The sequence below is a fragment of the Coffea arabica genome, chromosome 2c, assembly GCF_036785885.1.
Source record: "Coffea arabica cultivar ET-39 chromosome 2c, Coffea Arabica ET-39 HiFi, whole genome shotgun sequence".
Taxonomy (NCBI): Eukaryota; Viridiplantae; Streptophyta; class Magnoliopsida; order Gentianales; family Rubiaceae; genus Coffea; species Coffea arabica.
Window position 1 is genome coordinate 31,425,699 of NC_092312.1, and position 8,414 is coordinate 31,434,112.

At 31.9% G+C, this 8,414-nt stretch overlaps 2 long non-coding RNA genes across 3 annotated transcripts; one reads left to right on the plus strand and one right to left on the minus strand.

Moving 5' to 3' along the window:
• Positions 1 to 942: 942 nt before the first annotated feature.
• On the plus strand, positions 943 to 1,809 carry LOC140035908 (uncharacterized). The gene is made up of 2 exons (XR_011839804.1): positions 943 to 1,221; positions 1,436 to 1,809. It is a non-coding gene; the product is annotated as an uncharacterized lncRNA (long non-coding RNA).
• Positions 1,810 to 4,990: 3,181 nt separating this feature from the next.
• LOC113727188 (uncharacterized) lies at positions 4,991 to 6,965 on the minus strand. 2 transcript variants are annotated; one of them, XR_011839327.1, is made up of 4 exons: positions 6,671 to 6,965; positions 6,114 to 6,275; positions 5,651 to 6,032; positions 4,991 to 5,005 (listed from the first exon to the last, which is right to left on the minus strand). It is a non-coding gene; the product is annotated as an uncharacterized lncRNA (long non-coding RNA). The 2 variants fall into 2 exon arrangements; XR_011839326.1 differs by lacking the exon at positions 4,991 to 5,005 and having other exon boundaries at positions 5,602 to 6,032; positions 6,671 to 6,956.
• Positions 6,966 to 8,414: the final 1,449 nt, after the last annotated feature.

Genomic DNA, 8,414 nt, shown 5'->3' on the forward strand with positions numbered 1-8,414 from the left:
GGGTTCATTTGACAAACTAACCGACCTCATTTTTTCTTTTTTGGCTCGAAACTTAGTCTGATAATTTGGAATTTGGAATCCAAGTTTGGCATCATCACTCCACTGGTTACATTAAAGAAGTATTTTTGCCATGTTCATCTAGGACCATGGGCATGACAACTTTTGACTGTTAGTATAATTTCCTCTAGCATAACCCACCCAAACTTTTCCCAGTCCGACTTTTGTATATCTGCAATTCGTTATTTTCCAAGTATTGAGATGTCTTCGTCAATTGCAATTTTTATTGAGAGATGAAACGTTATTTGACTTTGGGTACATGGCCAGTTACGACTGCAATTTAGACTTCGTAGTCCTTTTTGTGTTTAGCATTTTAGTCTTTTTTTTTTTAAAGAATTTTAGTTTTTTTCTTTTGAATTGCACCCAATAATTGTTACCGAAGAAAAGTCACTTGCAGTGTCCTTTTAGACAATTTTGGTAATTTCATGAGTTAGATTTGGAGGTCATGTTTTAAAATTTTTTTTTTTTTGGTCTTGATGACAATTTAGGTGAGATTACTTGGATTTGGAGGTCAAATCTTTTTTTTAAAATTTTGTTTCCTTGGAATCAAGAACTAATAGTTTTCTTTCCATGATATGCAAATATTTGCCTAATAGTGTGTGTTGGCTATTTTCTATAAATGTTGAAAAGGAAAGATCAAGAATCAGTCACCTAATTTTGAAGTTAAATATTTGGTAGACATTTTATTTTATTCGGATGATTGCAATTGGGAGAAAAAATTTAAAAGAAAAAAAAATCCTTTATTGTAAGAAGTAAAAAAGATCCTTTATTTTAATCTGCTTCTCCAACTCATTACAAACTGTACCCCTTCCGTTTTATTTTTTTAATATAAAAAGTACTCTTCCTTGAAAGCGATGATGTTTGGGGCCCAACTTGGTAATTTAGAAACTAACCACTCTTTGGGAATAGCAACTGGTAGAAATTTTGCTAGAAGTTTTGTAGCAACTTCCATGTTCGTTCTCTAATTAAATAAATTCGCCGTTGGTCCCAATCTTTTTCTGCAACTTCACTCGTCAATCATTTTTCCTTTCACTATAGCATTCTTCATTACCAGCAACTCAACAAAGGCGCAGACGATCCGTAGAGAAGCTCCGTCGTCAACTTCTGGACTGATCAGCTTGTGAGCCCCAAATCATTTGAAGCAAACTTGTTTTGTCTGCTACCGTGAGTTTCAGTTTCCTTCAACTTCATATATTGCATTTTCAATTTTGAAAAATTTCTTTGCAGTTCTGTACGACTGATCAAATAAAAAGAAAGGGAAAACATATCCTGCACCAATAAACGGGCTATAATACCAGTGAATTTTTTTCCTTTTTCTTTTTCCAAAGCTGGTTCTCCTTCTCATTACTCTTTAACTTTTTCAATTTGTATTTTCTAGGTATTTGTGTGGTCTATTATCCATTCCGAGGTCATAAGAAAAATAAGCCTGCAACTGAATTAAGAAGCCAACGTTATACTGAATCCTAAAGGTCAAGTTATTCGGTGGGGCTGTTTTCTCTGTCGTGTTTTAGGCTGCAAGCTTTTTCTTTCTCGACCTGCGCTTTGGAGATATGGCCGTTGCTTGACAAAAGGTTAGTAAAATATACCAATATTGTTGACTTTTTCCTCTTTTTTCTTTTGGCGATTTTGGTGTTGGAAATACTCTGTCTCTATATATCTCTACAAGATGCATGTCTAGATTAGTCTAGAAGGAACAGCTTGTAATTTCCATCGCCTCAACTTTATAGGAAATAATCCTTTGTTTTCTAGAAATTCCCACAGCCTAAAACCATCTATAAATAGGGTAAATTCTGTAGTGTATTCACATATTTCAAAGACAGGTGTGGAAAGTAAATTATATGGCAAAGAAGCAGGCACGTGGAAAGGTAAAGAATATGTCAAAGAAACTGACATGTACGAATGATGAAAGGAATATGTTTACAAAAGCAAATGGTGACCTATAACAGGCACGGGCCGGTTTGGAAATGTTGTGTATGGCAGAAGCTGAAAATGTATTGGGGTGTCACGGAATTAACATATATATAATGGGTCTAGAAATAAAACACCGAAGAGGAAGCGTAAGCAGTACTAAACACAGCCATGCTTGGTTTTGAAGCAACATATGGACATTATTGAATAACGAGTTGAGAACCTTTAAAAAGTGAAACTTAAGAAAATAAATGTTTGAAACATTAAGTTTTTTAATTATGTAATCTATTTTGATTATCGCTGTTCTAATATATAGTCATTTGGAGGATTTCTAGAGCTGAAGTACTAAATTCTTTTTGGACTTTTAATAAATTTGAGTTATTTTTCTTTTGGTTTCTCATTTTTCTAACTGGGTTCATGGGAAGACAGATTGTTGCATGTTTCATATTTAATTGAATACAAATATCTCTACTTTACATAAAGCGTCCAAGACTGAGGAATAATAGATTCCAATTAATTCTCCCGATTATGGGTATTACATCAACAAAATACTATCTATTTATGGGCATTTTACTCTGAATAATTACAATTATGTAAAATAAATAAATGTTTATAACTAAAATTGAAAAACTGTTACACTAATATTTTTGTGAAAGGTAAACTGATTGTCCTGTATTTAGCATAAACTGATTTTGAAAGTAAAAAATAAATTGCCCATAACATACTTGCTCTTTATAATTTTTTTTGCATTATATCAACAAAATACTAGCTATTTATGGACATTTAACTCTGAATCATTACATTTATGTAAAATACATAAATGTTTGTAATTAAAATTGAAAAAGTGTTACACTAATATTTTTACAAAAGGAAACTAGTAAATTTTGTATTTAACAATTTTTAAATATGTGAAGGTAAAAAAGTTTTTGCCCATAACATACCAACTCTTTATGAGTTTTTTGCATTACATCAACAAAATACTAACTATTTATGGGTATTTTACTCTGAATCATTATATTTATGTAAAATACATAAATGTTTGTAACTAAAATTGAAAAAGTATTATACTTATATTTTTACCAAAGGGAAACTGGTAGATTTTGTATTTAACAAAATTTAAATATGTGAAAGTAAAAAAGATTGCGTCCATAACATACCAGCTCTTTATGAATTTTTGCATTACATTAACAAAATACTAGCTATTTATGGGTATTTTATTCTGAATCACTATATTTATGTAAAATAAATAAATGTTTGTAACTAAAATTGAAAAGGCGTTATACTTATATTTTTACGAAAGAGAAACTGGTAAAATTTGTATTTAACATAAATTAAATATGTTAAAACAACATTACAGGTGATTTTATTAGTTACTTAATTTGTTGGTAAGAAACAAGGTTTTTTTTTTTTGCAAAATTTGTTCATTAGATTTTTTCAAATAATTAGGATATAAGGTAAATTTTCACAATCTTTTATTAGCAATAGACCCCAATTTCTTCCTAAGCAGTGACGAAATCAAGATTTTTTCATTGGAGGGGGGGCCAAAATGATTGACAAATAAAATTATTTTAATATGTTATATTCAAAATAATTTTCATCTATTTAAATATATGGCATCCTAAAATATCAAATATTAACTTTAATTATAAAGGTATGTCTATTTAATAAATATGTAATATAGTCATAACAAAAATTAAGACAAGAAATAACATTTGATTAAATATTTTATAGAAAAAAATGCACTTTTCATCCTCAAAGTTTCGTAATTTTGGCCAATTAAGGACAATTGACGGGAAATGAAGAATTGATCGTTAGAACCAACGATTTTACCCAACAAAAAATGGGTAAAATCGAATAGTGCCATTTTTAACGGAACAATTGCAACGGACAAAAAGCTCAATTCTTCTCCTTCTTCGCTCTGCCTTTATGGAACCCTAAAATTTGTTTGCCAATCTCTAGAGTTTTAACGACCGTTATACAACTTTCAAAACAAATAAATTCATTCTAAATTTTTATTTGGGATTATTTCATAAACCAAATTGCGGTCACTTTGTGTAAAGTATCACTTTCCCATAAAAGACCAGCTCTTTATGATATTTCTCCATTTTTAGAACAGGGTACCCATTTTTTTATAACTAATTTATTTATCGAATAAAATAAAAATAAATTCATTTCTAATAAAAGACCAGCTCTTTATGGTTTTCCTCCATTATAAGAACAGAGTACCCATTTTCTCATAAATAAATTTATTTATCGAATAAAATAAAAATAAATTCATTTTCTAATAAAAGGCCAGCTCTTTATGGTTTTCCTCCATTATAAGAACAGAGTACCCATTTTTTCATAACTAAATTTATTTATCGAATAAAATAAAAATAAATCCATTTTCTAATAAAAAATCAGCTCTTTATGGCTTTCCTATATTATAAGAACAGAGTACCCATTTTTTCATAAACAAATTTATTTATCAGATAAAATAAAAATAAACCCGTTTTTTCAATAAAACACCAGCTCTTTATGACTTTCCTCCATTATAAGAACAGAGTATCTATTTTGAAGGCAAAAAGAAATTTGTTTATCGGATAAATTAAAATAAACTCATTTTTCAATAAAACATCAACTCTTTATGACTTTTCTGCATTATAAGAAAAGAGTGTCCATTTTGTCATAAACAAGTAACTTCTTTAATTAGAAACCATCGACCCCTTACCAAAGACGATCAAATGCAGCAAGATGATTTTTTTGCAAGAAAGTTGCCAAAAGCAGCTTTTTGACTGTAGTTGCTACTTTTTTTTTCAACCATTTTTTTAGCAAGAGGTATCATTAATGTCAATATTGAGATATAGCAAAAATTTTATATGAAATAACAAATCAATTTGTCATTACAAATACAAAACAAGCAACAATATTTTACAACCAATACTATCAACAGTACAAAGCACAAAGATACTCAAATCAAATCATAACATGCATCTGCCTCTCTCTTCCCTTGAACTGTTATTCGAACTGAGTCTGCTTCTTCATCAGCTATCCCCATCACCTACAACAAGTAACACTTAACCTGAGGATAAGTGCTTCAGTGGACATCATTAAAGGATGACAAGCATGCCATTGCTTCCAAACTATCAAAAACAAGTTAACTGCTTGAATTGTTTGTCACTCCTAGTTTATGGCCAAATTTATGTTCTAAAAAAACCTTTAGCTGGAGTATGTATCATTAGTTGGATTTCACATTTTGAATATTTAATGATTTATAAATAAAAATTGTATACAAGTATATTTTTTCCAGTCCGGTTCACTTCTGCAAGTAAATTTAGGCACGCAATCAAACTTATTCTTCAAATTTCAACTGAAACAAATATGGGTCCGTCATGCCCTTAGTTTTTGGGAGCCGAAAATTTATACAGAGACAAATACAATCACCAATGTTTTAATTGTGACCAAAAACAGACAATTGATAGAATACAGGTAAATGTGACTAAAAGATATACCATTAAACACTTTAAATTTTTTCCACGCGTATAACTAACCATTTCTGAACCCACCCACGCCCCCAAAAAATTTTTTTTAAAAAAAAAAAAATCCAGTACTTTGTATAGAGCTTCTTAGGATTATCGCTAGCGATTCCACAACAAATGTGCAAGATCTTCTTCTTCATTTTCACAGACAATAGGAATATACACACCTCTACAAAGACTCAGCGCATTATTAACACACATTCTCGCAATCCCTCCAAAAATTTGCCTGTACGATTTGAGCAACAAAATGATAGGAAAATTACAGCGGAGAAGATCCACACAATAATTCCTCACTTCTCTATACCCTGCTGCAAATATTGAATCAAATCGTAACCAGCAGTTGTCCATTTATTGTAGGCATCTGTACACGTTCGGATCATGAAATTGGCAGCCTCACGATCGCTCATCTCAGGGTGAAATCTCTTTCTAAGATTTCCGATAGGGTCACCCCTGCTAAAGCAAGGCAATCCGCTATCTAACATTAACAAGACTGTGTTCACAATCCCATCCATGTAACGCCGAGCAGCAAGATAACCCTTCACACACAAACTGCAAAACATAATAACCAAATTGTGGCGTAAGAACCATCTCTTAAAAATGGCAACTGAAAAATCTGACACCCTTTCTTACCTCACAAAAAGATGCCAAGTGTCACTTTTCATTGCACCAGATGGGTCAATTAATTGAGTCATTTCATGACTCAATTTAAAATGGGCACTTTCAAATCGCATATTTCCACCAGGGGAAGTTTCCAAAATAAAACCAAAATCGATGTGAACAAGTCTCCCCACGCTGCAAAAATGAAAGTTTGGCTGAGAACAAATGCCAGTAGAACTTTCAAGTTATGTAACGCTACTAGTCACGACTTCTTGATTTGCTTGAAGCGTGAGATAATTATTTCACTCTTTGACCAGTGGTCAAGAAGAGGACAGGAGGTGGAGCATAAAGGGAGAAAACAGCAGGGAAGCTAAAGGAAGCACAGTGAATTAACTTTGAACAAGCTGATGCAGGAAATAATACAAGTATGTTGACAATGACGATGCAATTACAGGTCAGACTGAGAAAGAAAAAGGGAAATTAAACAATCTTATAACAAGCAAGTGTTGGAAGCACAGGAATGGTAAGGACTTGCAGAACAAGACCATAATTGGACAGTAACACTGGCCACGGGTCATAAAGCTGCTTACTTGTCAAAGAGTAGATTGCCGTTATGTCTATCCTTGGGTTGAAGCAACAAGCTTGCTACTGCATAACCAGCACTGCTGATGATGAAGTTCTCACGAGGACGTCGTCATCGAGTCCTCCACCGCCTCCGCTTACTCCGTCAACTGGCGTGCTAAATAGCTAATCAAAAAAATGTATGATTTTAAGACAAAGCCCCTCTTATTATGAAGCTTGATTCCGTTGGAGATGGAAGAATCAAGAAGGGGAAAAAGGACAGTAAAGTTTGGTGGTTGGAGGAGTTTTGAGAGGAGGAAAAATCAGCAACGGGTTTCAGACAAATTTGGAGGCTTGGACTGTACTTATATTATTCAGTAGAGTTGGAGGGAAGCTTTCCCGCACTTCTTTTGGCAAGAATCAGTATTTGGAGGGAAGCTTTCCCGCACTTCTTTTGGCATTACAGGGGTGGATTTAAGGTGGGAATAGTGGGGCCCCCTTAAATTCCTATAGTACTTATATAATTTTAATATAATTTTAAGTGTACCTTCAGAGTTTTTTTAGAAAGGATGTGAAAGAATTACGTGATTTTTTAAATTAGTTCATAAATTAAAATTCTAAAAAAATACGTGGGGCATAAATTCCATTTAAAATAAGCTAAAAAAAACCTTTTTATTTCAACTAGCAAGTACCAAACATATCATTCATTTTCTTTGGGCCCTACTTCCCAATTTCCCTTCCCTCCTCTGGTCCCTCATTTTCCCCTCACAATCGAGAGGCACTACCTTCCACAACCAAGCAGCTAACTACTCTTTCTCTTGATCAATTCATCCAATCATATCATTCACTTCTTTTATCCCCACTTCCCAATTTCCCTTCCCTCCACTAGTCCCCTATTTTCCCCCACAACCGAGAGTCATTCTTACTTCAACAACCAAATTAGTTATCAAAATATAAAACTCAAAGTGAGCAATTGTAAATAGTTTAATTTGTTTTTGAAATAAAATTATTATTACATTAATAATTTTGAATTTGTCTTTTTATGTTTTTCATGAAATATATGCATCATTTGTACTTGTTGGTGATTTTTTTTTTTTTGCTTAAAAAACTAGAAAAAGAGTAGGTAAAAATTTTTAGTGTTGCTTTCCCCCACTAAGAATTTTTTCTGGCTCCGCCCCTGTTTGGCAAGAATTTTAACCGAAAAAAGTCCTTGCCCTCGCAGAGTATATGATGGCTCCAATTTTTGGTGAAGTATTGTCCTTTTCCTTGCTATAAGTCTCTTAATAGCGTCAACCTTTCTACTTCTTCCTAAAGTTGTTGTCGCTAATACCCTTTTTTGTTGTAGTGAACGAAGGAAAACTATAAAGAATTGGTGTTTTATTGAAAAATATATTTATTTTTTCAACGAATAAATAAATTTATTTATGAAAAAATGGGTACTTTGTTCTTATAATAGAGGAAAACTATAAAGAGTTGGTGTTTTATTGAAAAAACGGGTTCATTTTTATTTTATTCGATAAATAATATTTTTTTAGAAAAATGGGTACTATATTCTTATAATGGAGGAAAGTCATAAAGAACTAGTTTTTTATTGAAAAAAGAGTTTATTTTTATTTTATTTGATAAACAAATTTGTTTATGGCAAAATGAATACTCTTTTCTTATAAGGGAAGAAAGCCATAAAGAGTTGATGTTTTATTGAGAAACGGGCTTATTTTTATTTTTTCGATAAACAAATTTTTTTATTTGATAAATAAATTTGTTTATGGCAAA